General features: G+C 42.8%; 1 long non-coding RNA gene across 3 annotated transcripts in view; it reads right to left on the minus strand.

Annotated features, from left to right (window-relative positions):
• Positions 1 to 7,288: 7,288 nt before the first annotated feature.
• The window catches only part of LOC115191475 (uncharacterized), a 55,262-nt gene continuing 47,102 nt past the window's right edge, over positions 7,289 to 15,448 (minus strand). The window contains exons 1-4 of one of the 3 annotated variants that reach the window (XR_003877679.1): positions 12,223 to 12,372; positions 11,965 to 12,086; positions 7,746 to 7,845; positions 7,289 to 7,635 (exon numbers count right to left, since the gene is read on the minus strand). This is a non-coding gene — a long non-coding RNA (uncharacterized LOC115191475). Of the gene's footprint in view, positions 7,636 to 7,745; positions 7,846 to 8,221; positions 9,221 to 11,964; positions 12,087 to 12,222; positions 12,373 to 15,448 lie in introns of those variants that run through there. The other 2 variants (XR_003877678.1, XR_003877680.1) reach the window with 2 other exon arrangements.

A 15,448-nucleotide genomic window follows, 5' to 3' on the forward strand; every position in this document is an offset into this window, starting at 1 on the left:
TTTTATAATGTTATTTAGACAGGAGTAATTCTCTGATTTTGGCGAAACATCACGTTACTTTAGGGCAATCCAGCATCCTAACAGTGCACTGTGAACAAGCTAACTTTCCTTTCCCTTTCACAAGAAGCTGAAACCAGAGATCTGTATATAATGATGAGATGCTCATGTCTCTGCCCTAACAATGGGGGTCTTAGGCTCTACACCGGTTAGAAAGGGGATTCATGTGCTTCATTTGAAGAAGTTATTTGGCCACTTTAGTACAGGCCTTATCAAAACAAATATGGGCTAGGCTACATGAGGTGTGATACAGACCTTATTAAAACATATAGGCCTATGGACTAGGCTACATGAGGTGTGATACTAACCTTATTAAAACATATAGGACTATGGACTACTAACCTTATTAAAACATATAGGCCTATGGACTAGGCTGCATGAGGTGTGATACTAACCTTATTAAAACATATAGGACTATGGACTAGGCTACATGAGGTGTGATACTAACCTTATTAAAACATATAGGACTATAGACTAGGCTACATGAGGTGTGATACTAACCTTATTAAAACATATAGGCCTATGGACTAGGCTACATGAGGTGTGGGACTAACCTTATTAAAACATATAGGCCTATGGAATACTAACCTTATTAAACATATAGGCCTATGGACTAGGCTACATGAGGTGTGGGACTAACCTTATTAAAACATATAGGACCATGGACTACTAACCTTATTAAACATATAGGCCTATGGACTAGGCTACATGAGGTGTGATACTAACCTTATTAAAACATATAGGACCATGGACTACTAACCTTATTAAAACATATGGGACTATGGACTAGGCTACATGAGGTGTGGGACTAACCTTATTAAAACATATAGGACTATGGACTAGGCTACATGAGGTGTGCAACTTTGATTTGAAAAAGTCGCCAAAAAAAGGCATGCAGTTTTTCTTGCCTTACTGCACACAAGCTGGGCATCATTCACAAGTGATAGGCTAATATTGTCACCCATCAGACTAATCCAGGTGCTGAGGAGAGGAGTGAGGGGCAAATTAATCACTACACACACACATCCTGTTTGTTCACATGTGTCACGCCCTAACCATAGAGAGCCCTCTGGGTTCAAAAGCTTCATCTTCACTCTAACCACTAGGCTACCCTGCCGCCCCTCCACTCTAACCACTAGGCTACCCTGCCGCCCCTCCACTCTAACCACTAGGCTACCCTGCCGCCCCTCCACTCTAACCATTAGGCTACCCTGCCACCTCTACACTCTAACCACTAGGCTACCCTGCCACCTCTACACTATAACCACTAGGCTACCTGCCGCCCCTCCACTCTAACCACTAGGCTACCTGCCGCCCCTCCACTCTAACCACTAGGCTATCTGCCACCCCTCCACTCTAACCACTAGACTACCTGTCACCTCTACACTCTAACCACTAGACTACCTGCCGCCTCTACACTCTAACCACTAGGCTACCTGCCGCCCCTCCACTCTAACCACTAGGCTACCTGCCGCCCCTACACTCTAACCACTAGGCTACCTGCCACCTCTACACTCTAACCACTAGACTACCTGTCACCTCTACACTCTAACCACTAGACTACCTGTCACCTCTACACTCTAACCACTAGACTACCTACCACCTCTACACTCTAACCACTAGACTACCTGCCACCTCTACACTCTAACCACTAGACTACCTGTCACCTCTACACTCTAACCACTAGGCTACCTGCCACCTCTACACTCTAACCACTAGACTACCTGCCACCTCTACACTCTAACCACTAGACTACCTGCCACCTCTACACTCTAACCACTAGACTACCTGCCACCTCTACACTCTAACCACTAGACAACCTGCCACCTCTACACTCTAACCACTAGACTACCTGCTGCCCAGCCAAACGCTCTAACCACTAGACTACCTGCCACCTCTACACTCTAACCACTAGACTACCTGCCACCTCTACACTCTAACCACTAGACTACCTGTCGCCTCTACACTCTAACCACTAGGCTACCTGCCGCCTCTACAGTCTAACCACTAGGCTACCTGCCACCTCTACAGTCTAACCACTAGGCTACCTGCCACCTCCACACTCTAACCACTAGACTACCTACCACCTCTACAATCTAACCACTAGGCTACCTGCCACCTCTACACTCTAACCACTAGACTACCTGTCACCTCTACACTCTAACCACTAGGCTACCTGTCACCTCTACACTATAACCACTAGACTACCTACCACCTCTACACTCTAACCACTAGGCTACCCTGCCACCTCTACACTCTAACCACTAGACTACCTGCCACCTCTACACTCTAACCACTAGGCTACCTGCCACCTCTACACTCTAACCACTAGACTACCCTGCCGCCCCACTTTGACTCCACACAACATAAAATCCACAGATGTTTCAAATATGTCTCTCAACATTGATCACTGTTCTACAGTGTTTCCAAGATATATCTTGTGTTTCAGATGTTTTATATACCTCTGTTTCCGGTGATAAATTGTTACTTTTTTATAAACTTTTTATACTTTATTAAAAACTTGAACTTTTGAACTTGATTTGTGTATTTATTCTTCACCTTAAACTGATGAATAGTTAACCTGGTCCCTTAAACTGATGAATAGTTAACCTGGTCCATTAAACTGATGAATAGTTAACCTGGTCCATTAAACTGATGAATAGTTAACCTGGTCCCTTAAACTGATGAATAGTTAACCTGGTCCCTTAAACTGATGAATAGTTAACCTGGTCCATTAAACTGATGAATAGTTAACCTGGTCCATTAAACTGATGAATAGTTAACCTGGTCCCTTAAACTGATGAATAGTTAACCTGGTCCCTTAAACTGATGAACAGTTAACCTGGTCCCTTAAACTGATGAATAGTTAACCTGGTCCCTTAAACTGATGAATAGTTAACCTGGTCCCTTAAACTGATGAATAGTTAACCTGGTCCATTAAACTGATGAATAGTTAACTTGGTCCCTTAAACTGATGAATAGTTAACCTGGTCCATTAAACTGATGAATAGTTAACCTGGTCCCTTAAACTGATGAATAGTTAACCTGGTCCCTTAAACTGATGAATAGTTAACATGGTCCCTTAAACTGATGAATAGTTAACCTGGTCCCTTAAACTGATGAATAGTTAACCTGGTCCATTAAACTGATGAATAGTTAACCTGGTCCATTAAACTGATGAATAGTTAACCTGGTCCATTAAACTGATGAATAGTTAACCTGGTCCCTTAAACTGATGAATAGTTAACCTGGTCCATTAAACTGATGAATAGTTAACCTGGTCCATTAAACTGATGAACAGTTAACCTGGTCCCTTAAACTGATGAATAGTTAACCTGGTCCATTAAACTGATGAATAGTTAACCTGGTCCCTTAAACTGATGAATAGTTAACCTGGTCCCTTAAACTGATGAATAGTTAACCTGGTCCATTAAACTGATGAATAGTTAACCTGGTCCATTAAACTGATGAATAGTTAACCTGGTCCCTTAAACTGATGAATAGTTAACCTGGTCCCTTAAACTGATGAATAGTTAACCTGGTCCCTTAAACTGATGAATAGTTAACCTGGTCCATTAAACTGATGAATAGTTAACCTGGTCCATTAAACTGATGAATAGTTAACCTGGTCCCTTAAACTGATGAATAGTTAACCTGGTCCCTTAAACTGATGAATAGTTAACCTGGTCCATTAAACTGATGAATAGTTAACCTGGTCCATTAAACTGATGAATAGTTAACCTGGTCCCTTAAACTGATGAATAGTTAACCTGGTCCCTTAAACTGATGAACAGTTAACCTGGTCCCTTAAACTGATGAATAGTTAACCTGGTCCCTTAAACTGATGAATAGTTAACCTGGTCCCTTAAACTGATGAATAGTTAACCTGGTCCATTAAACTGATGAATAGTTAACTTGGTCCCTTAAACTGATGAATAGTTAACCTGGTCCATTAAACTGATGAATAGTTAACCTGGTCCCTTAAACTGATGAATAGTTAACCTGGTCCCTTAAACTGATGAATAGTTAACATGGTCCCTTAAACTGATGAATAGTTAACCTGGTCCCTTAAACCGATGAATAGTTAACCTGGTCCCAGGTCAGTTTGTGCTGCCTTGCCAACTCCTGTCTTACCAACTGGTATTTTGCAATACATCACAAACAGATCTGGGACCAGGCTAATGAACGGTCCGTTTTCTAATCTAAGTAAATGTCGTGATGGCGTCCGGTCTACGCAGCTCGTTGACTGTAACATTAGCTAAACGTGTAGGCACCTCTCCCCATTTCTCCTGTTTAAGATTGGAAGGGATAATCGTTTTTTTTATGAGCATGGGCTTGTTTCTATACAGCATATTATCGTTCATATTCCATTGACCCAGTTCAATGTTAACATCGATAGGTTTAGGCTACTACATGATACTCAAACTTTCCCTGTACCCATCATGAGGTTGCTACAACCTAGCCGATGAATCAGAGATTACAGTGTAGCTGCACGCAGGTCGAGAGACAAATTGTCTATCACCTTGATTACGCCAGTGACACATTCAATACCGACCTTGCACACTCTTGCCTGCATCAAATAAAATTGTATTTGTCACATGCGCCGAATACAACGGGTGTAGACCTTACCGTGAAATGCTTACTTTACAAGCCCTTAATAAACAACAACGCAGTTTTAAGAAAATAAAGTTACAAAATAAAGTAATGTAAAAAAATAAACAAAAGTAACAATACAATAACGAGGCTATATACAGGGCGTACCGGTACGAGTCAACGTGTGGAGGCTATATACAGGGCGTACCGGTACGAGTCAACGTGTGGAGGCTATATACAGGGCGTACCGGTACGAGTCAACGTGTGGAGGCTATATACAGGGCGTACCGGTACGAGTCAACGTGTGGAGGCTATATACAGGGCGTACCGGTACGAGTCAACGTGTGGAGGCTATATACAGGGCGTACCGGTACGAGTCAACGTGTGGAGGCTATATACAGGGCGTACCGGTACGAGTCAACGTGTGGAGGTACGAGTTAGTCGAGGTAATTTGTACATGTAGGTAGGGGTGAAGTGAATATGCATAGATAATAAACATTGAGTAGCAGCAGGCGGTGACGCAACCAGTCAGGATGCTCTCGATGGTGCAGCTGTAGAACTTTTTGAGGATCTGGGGACCCATGCCAAATCTTTTCAGTCTCCTGAGGGGGAATAGGTTTTGTTGTGCCCTTTTCACGACTGTGTTTGGACCAGGATAGTTTGTTGTTGATGTGGACACCAAGAAAATTGAAACTCTCGACACGCTCCACTACATCCCCGTCGATGTGAATGCGGGCGTGTTCGGCCCTCCTTTTCCTGTAGTTCACGATCATCTCCTTTGTCTTTCTCACGTTGAGGGAGAGGTTGTTGTCCTGGCACCACACTGCCAGTTCCCTGACCTCCTCCTTATAGGCTGTCTCATCATTGTCAGTGATCAGGCCTACCATTTACATTTTACATTTAAGTTATTTAGCAGACGCTCTTATCCAGAGCGACTTACAGTAGTGAATGCATCAGACCAGAGGACATTTCTCGAGAAAGTACGATCTTTGTCCCCATGGGCAGTTGCAAACCGTAGTCTGGCTTTTTTATGGCGGTTTTGGAGCAGTGGCTTCTTCCTTGCTGAGCGGCCTTTCAGGTTATGTCGAAATAGGACTCGTTTTACTGTGGATATAGATACTTTTGTACCTGTTTCCTCCATCATCTTCACAAGGTCCTTTGCTGTTGTTCTGGGATTGATTTGCACTTTTCGCACCAAAGTACGTTCATCTCTAGGAGACAGAATGAGTCTCCTTCCTGAACGGTATGACGGCTGCGTGGTCCCATGGTGTTTATACTTGCTTACTATTGTTTGTACAGATGAACGTGGTACCTTCAGGCATTTGGAAATTGCTCCCAAGGATGAACCAGACTTGTGGAGGTCTACAATTTTGTTTATGAAGTCTTGGCTGATTTCTTTTGATTTCCCATGATGTCAACCAAAGAGGCACTGAGTTTGAAGGTAGGCCTTGAAATGCATCCACAGGTACACCTCCAATTGACTCAAATGATGTCAATTAGCCTATCAGAAGCTTCTAAAGCATGACATAATTTTCTGGAATTTTCCAAGCTGTTTAAAGGCACAGTCAACTTAGTGTATGTAAACTTCAGACCCACTGGAATTGTGATACAATGAATTATAAGTGAAATAATCTGTCTGTAAACAATTGTTGGAAAAATTACTTGTGTTATGCACAAAGTAGACGTCCTAACCGACTTGCCAAAACTATAGTTTGTTAACAAGAAATTTGTGGAGTGGTTGAAAAACAAGTTTTAATGACTCCAACCTAAGTGTATGTAAACCTCCGACTTCAACTGTACATAGATTTGAAATCACTGGCCACTTTCATTTGGAACACTAGTCACTGTAATAATGTTTACACATCTGGCATTACTCATCTCATATGTATATACTGTATTCTATACTATACTACTATACTACTGTATCTGTCTATGCATTACTCATCTCATATGTATATACTGTATTCTATACTATACTACTGTATCTGTCTATGTATTACTCATCTCATATGTATATACTGTATTCTATACTATGCTACTGTATTCTATTCTACTGTATTACTCATCTCATATGTATATACTGTATTCTATACTATACTACTGTATTCTATTCTACTGTATTACTCATCTCATATGTATATACTGTATTCTATACTATACTACTGTATTCTATTCTACTGTATTACTCATCTCATATGTATATACTGTATTCTATACTATACTACTGTATTCTATTCTACTGTATTACTCATCTCATATGTATATACTGTATTCTATACTATACTACTGTATTCTATTCTACTGTATTACTCATCTCATATGTATATACTGTATTCTATACTATACTACTGTATTCTATTCTACTGTATTACTCATCTCATATGTATATACTGTATTCTATACTATACTACTGTGTCTTAGTCTGTTGTTCTGACATTGTTCGCCCGTTTATTTATATATTCTTAATTCCATCGCTTTACTTAGATTTGTGTGTATTGTTAGATATTACTGCCCTGTCGGAACTAGAAACACAAGCATTTCGCTACACCCGCTAAACACTTGTAGGATGGATAAATAAGGGTATTGAGCAAGAGGCTCTACAGTGAAATAAGGCAATAATTTCTAACCAAAACAGAAATATGTTTTTAGCTAAATCATAGTTTATTCAGTTATATAGTTTCAGATGAATCTTCCTGCTGAACAGCCAATCTCATCAAAGTGCTCAATGCTGCCTGGTGTGCTCTCTCTGGATTCACTGGGTGTCCAAGGATACCGCTGTGGAGCCCTGGTTGGTGGTGATCACTGGTCAATGCTGTTTCACTGGGTGTCCAAGGATACCGCTGTGGAGCCCTGGTTGGTGGTGATCACTGGTCAATGCTGTTTCACTGGGTGTCCAAGGATACCGCTGTGGAGCCCTGGTTGGTGGTGAACACGGGTCAATGCGGTTTCACATTGACGTTGCCACAGGATCCTGGATGGTACTTCCTGAATGAGAAGAATCAGAGGGGGTTGATTAGGTTGGAAATGTCATTACATGTTATCAGCTGTAACATTGTCTGAACAGTGATGAATACCAAGTGCTGTACAGGACTTACAACACAATGAGACAGTACTGAAGCTTTGTGATGGGAAGATGTGGCTGTTACTGCAGTGGTCTGGTGGACTGACAGAGTTGGTGGGATGAGATGGGGGAGTCTGGAGGTCAAAATATGATGACCAAACAAAAAATATATATATTAGAAAAACTGATTTAACAACTGTTAAAGTGTAAAATATATGTCAGGAAACTTTAGACACAGTTTGTTGTGATAAAAAAAGATTTACAACAGGTAAAACTGGGTTCAGTTGGATTAGACTGAAGGAAAGTATGGTTGACTCCAATGTAATGTGTAAAGTGGTTCGTGTTCCTTGTTGGCAGTGGAAGTTGGAACACACATCATACCACCTACAGAACATTCTGCTATTTATAAATGCAAATCAAGTTCCTCTAGATCTGCAGATACGTGTTCAGTGTAACAGAGGTATTGTACCACGTTGGCATTGACGTCAGTGGAGAAGAATCTGTACTTACCCGCTTTGAGCCCCGCCTGGCTCCTCCCAGAGGCAGAGGTGGAGCATCATGGGGGATAATGAAGATGAATTCAAATCAAATTTTATTGGTCACATGGTTGGCAGATGTTAATGCGAGTGTAGCGAAATGCTTGTAGATTTTTGGGGGGGATTTAAAAATAATAATCAAAACCTTTAGAAGTTACTTTAGAAAATGTTTCAGATTTTGTTTTAAAAAAAAACATTTTTATTTTATCTTTCAATTTTTGACAGTTCTCTTGTTTCTTTTTCCAGGTTCCCCCACATAGTGGCAGATATTTGCGGAAGTCACTCCAAGTATTTAAGGAATCCATGGTCAAAGAAATAAGGATTATAAGTATCATCACTTGACTTCTGATCACCTCTGAAAATGAGACCGCAAGTAAAGCAATCATGTCATAAGGGTTACGTATAACAAGAAGCTTTTGTTGATTTCCAAAGATTATGTCAATGAGAGCATAACGGAATTGTCGGCTCTTAGATACCTTTTTATCTAATGTTGCATAATCAACAATAGTTTTAAAAATGACAATATCGGATACGTTAAGGATGCCTTCATTAATAGCAGACTCAATATTGTCATCATTAATTTCGAACTCAGTCTTTATATAGATGTTATTCATATTAAATGAAGAAATTATTCTCCCAACTATTATATAATATTCTTCTTCCAATTGTCCATTTTTTTTCCAGAAAAAATTAATTACAGCAACATAATCCTTAAAACATTGGATGTATATAACAGATATTTTTTTTTGAAATAAGCTATTTTGTTTTTGTAAAATAATTTCTTTGAATGCAGTAGGTTTATCAGAAGAACTTACATAGTTGAAAAGTATATTAAAATTGAAGTAGTAAAAATGTTCTTTATCAAGTTAATTAGTATTTGTTTACATAAATTCATATTTAGATAGATAGAGTTTTCATTATCCTTTTTCTCAAACTTTACTTGAATGTCAAAATTTTGGTTTTCTTCATTATCCTGGAAAAAACAAACAAACAGAATTAGCTTAACCTTGTTATCACATTAAACTAACAATGAAGAGGAAGTGTGTCACGTCCTGGCCAGTATATAAGGTTAATTGTTTTGTAGTTTGGTCAGGGCGTGACAGAGGGTATTTGTTTTATGTGGTTCAGGGTGGTGTGTTTGGTTTAAGGGTGTTTGTTTTAGTAATTCCGGGTGTTGGTTTTGTTTAGGTATTTCTATGTGGAGTCTAGTATGTCTGTTTCTATGTCTGGTGAATTGGTGTTGGGACTCTCAGTTGAAGGCAGGTGTTTTCTATCTGCCTTTGATTGAGAGTCTCATAAATGAGGGTGTGTTTGTGTTTTGTGGGTGATTGTTCTGTGTTCAGCCCTAGGCTTTGCCAGACTGTTTTGTTGTTCGTTTGTTAGTTCTAGTGGTTTTGTTATTTTGTATTCAGTTGTTTTTTGTAAGTTAATAAATCTAAATATGAGCATACACGTACCTGCTGCATTTTGGTCCTCATTCACCAACGACAACCGTGACAGAATCACCCACCACCAAAGGACCAAGCAGCAGGAGAACAGCATGGATGGATGGACGTGGGCGGATTTAAGGATGTTCGTGTCCAGGGCTATGGAAGAGTTAAGGGAACCCGAGAGGCAGCCCCAAGAAATTTTTTTGGGGGGGCACAAGGGCTGTGAAGAGGGGCAAGGATGGAGCCCCAGGCCAGCTCCCCGCACTAGCCCTGAGGTACGTGTCTCCAATCTGGTACGCCCAGTACCAGCACCCCGCACCAAGCCCAAGGTGCGTGTCCCCAGCCCCGCCAGTCAACAGTCGTCGGAGCTGCCCGCCAGTCAACAGTCGTCGGAGCTGCCCGCCAGTCAACAGTCGTCGGAGCTGCCCGCCAGTCAACAGTCGTCGGAGCTGCCCGCCAGTCAACAGTCGTCGGAGCTGCCCGCCAGTCAACAGTCGTCGGAGCTGCCCGCCAGTCAACAGTCGTCGGAGCTGCCCGCCAGTCAACAGTCGTCGGAGCTGCCCGCCAGTCAACAGTCGTCGGAGCTGCCCGCCAGTCAACAGTCGTCGGCGCTGCCCGCCAGTCAACAGTCGTCGGAGCTGCCCGCCAGTCAACAGTCGCCGGAGTGGCCAGACTGCGCCGAACTGCCGGAGTGGCCAGACTGCGCCGAACTGCCGGAGTGGCCAGACTGCGCCGAACTGCCGGAGTGGCCAGACTGCGCCGAACTGCCGGAGTGGCCAGACTGCGCCGAACTGCCGGAGTGGCCAGACTGCGCCGAACTGCCGGAGTGGCCAGACTGCGCCGAACTGCCGGAGTGGCCAGACTGCGCCGAACTGCCGGAGTGTCCAGACTGCGCCGAACTGCCGGAGTGTCCAGACTGCGCCGAACTGCCGGAGTGTCCAGACTGCGCCGAACTGCCGGAGTGTCCAGACTGCGCCGAACTGCCGGAGTGTCCAGACTGCGCCGAACTGCCGGAGTGTCCAGACTGCGCCGAACTGCCGGAGTGTCCAGACTGCGCCGACCTGCCGGAGTGTCCAGACTGCCCCGACCTGCCGGAGTGTCCAGACTGCCCCGACCTGCCGGAGTGGCCAGACTGCCCCGACCTGCCGGAGTGGCCAGACTGCCCCGACCTGCCGGAGTGGCCAGACTGCCCCGACCTGCCGGAGTGGCCAGACTGCCCCGACCTGCCGGAGTGGCCAGACTGCCCCGACCTGCCGGAGTGGCCAGACTGCCCCGACCTGCCGGAGTGGCCAGACTGCCCCGACCTGCCGGAGTGGCCAGACTGCCCCGACCTGCCGGAGTGGCCAGACTGCCCCGACCTGCCGGAGTGGCCAGACTGCCCCGACCTGCCGGAGTGGCCAGACTGCCCCGACCTGCCGGAGTGGCCAGACTGCCCCGACCTGCCGGAGTGGCCAGACTGCCCCGACCTGCCGGAGTGGCCAGACTGCCCCGACCTGCCGGAGTGGCCAGACCTGCCGGAGCTGACAGACTGCCCAGACTGCCCCGAGCTGACAGACTGCCCCGAGCTGACAGACTGCCCAGACTGCCCCGAGCCGACAGACTGCCCCGAGCCGCCAGACTGCCCCGAGCCGCCAGACTGCCCCGAACCGCCGGACTGCCCAGACTGCCTGGAACGGCCAGAACCTGAGCCGCCTCCAATATAGGTGGGTTGGGGAGGGGGGGTGTAGCACAGTGCCGTCGTTGACGGCAGCCACCCTCCCTTCCCTCCCTTTAGTAAGGGGGAATTTTCTTTTGGGTATTGTTTGGGGGTATTTATATTTTTTTGTGTTAAGGTGCTTCTGGGGTAGCACCTTTAAGGGGGGGGTACTGTCACGTCCTGGCCAGTATATAAGGTTAATTGTTTTGTAGTTTGGTCAGGGCGTGACAGAGGGTATTTGTTTTATGTGGTTCAGGGTGGTGTGTTTGGTTTAAGGGTGTTTGTTTTAGTAATTCCGGGTGTTGGTTTTGTTTAGGTATTTCTATGTGGAGTCTAGTATGTCTGTTTCTATGTCTGGTGAATTGGTGTTGGGACTCTCAGTTGAAGGCAGGTGTTTTCTATCTGCCTTTGATTGAGAGTCTCATAAATGAGGGTGTGTTTGTGTTTGTGTTTTGTGGGTGATTGTTCTGTGTTCAGCCCTAGGCTTTGCCAGACTGTTTTGTTGTTCGTTTGTTAGTTCTAGTGGTTTTGTTATTTTGTATTCAGTTGTTTTTTGTAAGTTAATAAATCTAAATATGAGCATACACGTACCTGCTGCATTTTGGTCCTCATTCACCAACGACAACCGTGACAAAGTGAGTGACATGATTTTTCAATCTTCCCATGCAGTCATACGACGACAAACACAAGCAGTGTCTGTAACAGCACCGTTTCTAGACAGACAACAGAGGATGTTCATGATGTTTTGATTAACAAACTATTATAATTAGAGTATAGGTCAACATAAACTGTACCTCTTCAGTTAACGTTCATAAGAAATGCTCCAAATTAGTTTTAAAATAATCTTACCCCCATTTTATGCTCCACCTCCGCAAATGTAAGTATTAAAACGACCGGATAAGTTGTAGATTTGACAAGACTGAAAATGATAATTTTTGAACACCAGTTTATGTCAATAATTGCCATAAACTGTTGTTCACTTGGGAGTACTGTTGAGTATTTATCAGCTTAATCAGGTGATCAAACAGGATGTGGGTGTGTCGTGTGTGGATGTGTGTTCCATCTTGCCTGCTTGCCTGTCTGTTCAGTTTCCTGATAGAGCAAAATGTATTTGTAAAGTCACTACACACTTCACGTAAAAGATTAGGCATTAAAATAATTGAAGAACACTATTTTAATCTTCAGGATCACTTTCCTGTCTTCAAACACAAATAACAACATACTGTTTGATAACCCACAACAGACAGACATAATCATAGAAACTGTTGATGTAAATCACATAGTTACTTTCTTCAAATTTGTTATTTTGTTTTAGGAAAATATTTTTTTTAAATACAGTATTTTCATTAAAATGACCAATAAAGTCTAATATGTGTATACAAATGTCTTTCGAGAAATCCCGGTAAAAATTTGTTTTAGCAATATTAATTGTTATTAGTTTATTTTGTATACCGTACTTCATTATCATATTGATACATTTTTCATTGCCATTTTCCTCAACATTTACTTTAAAGCCAAAATGTTCCTTCATTATCCTGAAAAAAATGAATAAAAAAAACAGAACAGAATTAGTTTAACCTTGTTTTTACATTAAACACGGAGGAAGTGAGTGACATGATTTTTCAATCTTCCCATGCAGTCATACGACGACAAACACAGTATCTGTAACAGCACCATTTCTAGAAAAGACAGCAGAAAAGAATGTTCATGATCTTTTGATAACCTATATACTATTATAGTTAGAATATAATTGTTACCTCAGTTAAATTTCATTAAAAAAATGCTCAAAATGACTTAATCTTACCCCTATGTTTTACTCCAACTCCGCAAATGTTAAAATACTCGATGGTTCAGTTTAGTTGTTTTACAGCCTGAATTTTTTTATTGATTAAAGTGAGATATTTTTTTAGGCCTGGCTCACAGTCGGCGTTCAAAAGGTGTTCGATGTGGTTGAGGTTAGGGCTCTGTGTAGGACAGTTAAGTTCTTCCACACCGATCTTAACAAACCATTTCTGAATGGACCTCACTTTGTGAACAGGGGAATTGTCATGCTGAAACAGGAAAAGGGCCTTCTCAAACTGTTGCCACAAAGTTGGAAGCACAGACTCATCTAGAATGTCATTGAAATCAAGACAAAGGAGATGATTGTGGACTACAGAAAAAAGAGGGCCGAGCACATCCCTATTCTCATCGACGGGGCTGCAGTGGAGCAGGTTGAGAGCTTCAAGTTCCTTGGCGTCCACATCACTGTCACCTCCTGACCAGTAAAGGGGTTATTTGTTATTGTAGTTTGGTCAGGATGTGGCAGGGGTGTGTTTGTTTAGAGTGTTTCGGGGTTTGTTGGGCTATGTTCTGTTTTGAGAAGGGTGTTTGTTTTATGTGGTTCGGGGTTTGTTGGGCTATGTTCCTATGTAAGAGGGGTGTTTGTTTAGAGTGTTTCGGGGTTTGTTGGGCTACGTTCTTGTTAGTTTATTTCTGTTAGTTCTAGTTTTTCTATTTCTATGTTTAGTTGATGGGGTTGGCCTTCAATTGGAAGCAGCTGCTCCTCATTGCTTCTAATTGAAGGTCTTATTTAAGAGGGGTGTTTTTTCTAGGATTTTCTGGGATTTGTGGGTAGTTGTCTCCTGTTTTGTGTCTGTGCACCTGACAGGTCTGTTTAGTGTCGTTCGTTGTTTTTTGCATACGTGATTTGTTTGTTTTTCCTTCTTTTAATTAATAAAGAAGATGAGTACACACGTTCCCGTTGCACCTTGGTCCTTACGACGCCCGTGACAATCACCAACAAACTAACATGAACTTGAAAATGTAATAATAAACCAATTAGGCACATTTGGGCAGTCTTGATACAACATTTTGAACAGAAATGCAATGGTTCATTGGATCAGTCTAAAACTTTGCACGTATATTGCTGCCATCAAGTGGCCAACATCTAAATTGCGCCTATACTGGAATAGTACATTATGGCCTTTCTCCTCCATGTCAAATACGCATGTTTTTTTCTTTGTATTTTCTTTTACCAGATCTAATGTGTTTTATTTTCCTACATTAATTTCACATTTCCACAAATTTCAAATGGTTTCCTTTCAAATGTTATCAATAATATGCGTATCCTTGCTTCAGGTCCTGAGCTACAGGCAGTTAGATTTGGATTTAGATTTGGGATTGTTATTTTAGGTGAAAATTGAATAAAAGTGTCCGATCACTAAAGGCTTACTGCTGCATTAGCCAATAGGCTCTCATTTCTTTATTCTCCAATGGACTACAGTGTATCAATGTGTCCATAATATGGCAGAGACTAGTGCTCTCAGCATAGTTGAAATTTAACTTTGAGATTTTTATGATTAACTACATTATTTTGAGAAACAAAAAATGTTATTTAAATCAAATCAAATCAAATGTATTTATATAGCCCTTCGTACATCAGCTGATATCTCAAAGTGCTGTACAGAAACCCGGCCTAAAACCCCAAACAGCAAGCAATGCAGGTGTAGAAGCACGGTGGCTAGGAAAAACTCCTACTCTCTATACTCTCTACACTCGCCAGTTTTAGCTTTAGCCAGCACCGTCTTTAGATTAGCCTTAACGTCGGTAGCCCTGCCCCCTGGTAAACAGTGTATGATCGCTGGATGATTCGTTTTAAGTCTAATACTGCGGGTAATGGAGTCGCTAATGACTAGGGTTTTCAATTTGTCAGAGCTAACAGTGGGAAGCTTCGGCGTCTCAGACCCCGGAACGGGAGGAGTAGAGACCAGAGAAGTCTCGGCCTCTGACTCCGACTGGCTGCTTAATGGGGAGAACCGGTTGAAAGTTTCTGTCGGCTGAATGAGCGACACCGGTTGAGCATTCCTACAGCATTTCCTTCCAGAAGCCATGAGAAAGTTGTCCGGCTGCGGGGACCGTGCGAGGAGATTTATACTAACGTTACTATCTGTACTTACTGGTGGCACAGACGCTGTTTCATCCTTTCCTACACTGAAATTACCCTTGCCTAACGATTGCGTCTGAAGCTGGGCTTGCGGCACAGCTATCCTCGCCGTAAGGCGATCGTTCTCCTGTATGTTATGAGTACAACTAC

This window comes from Salmo trutta, chromosome 4 (assembly GCF_901001165.1).
Source record: "Salmo trutta chromosome 4, fSalTru1.1, whole genome shotgun sequence".
Classification (NCBI taxonomy): Eukaryota; Metazoa; Chordata; class Actinopteri; order Salmoniformes; family Salmonidae; genus Salmo; species Salmo trutta.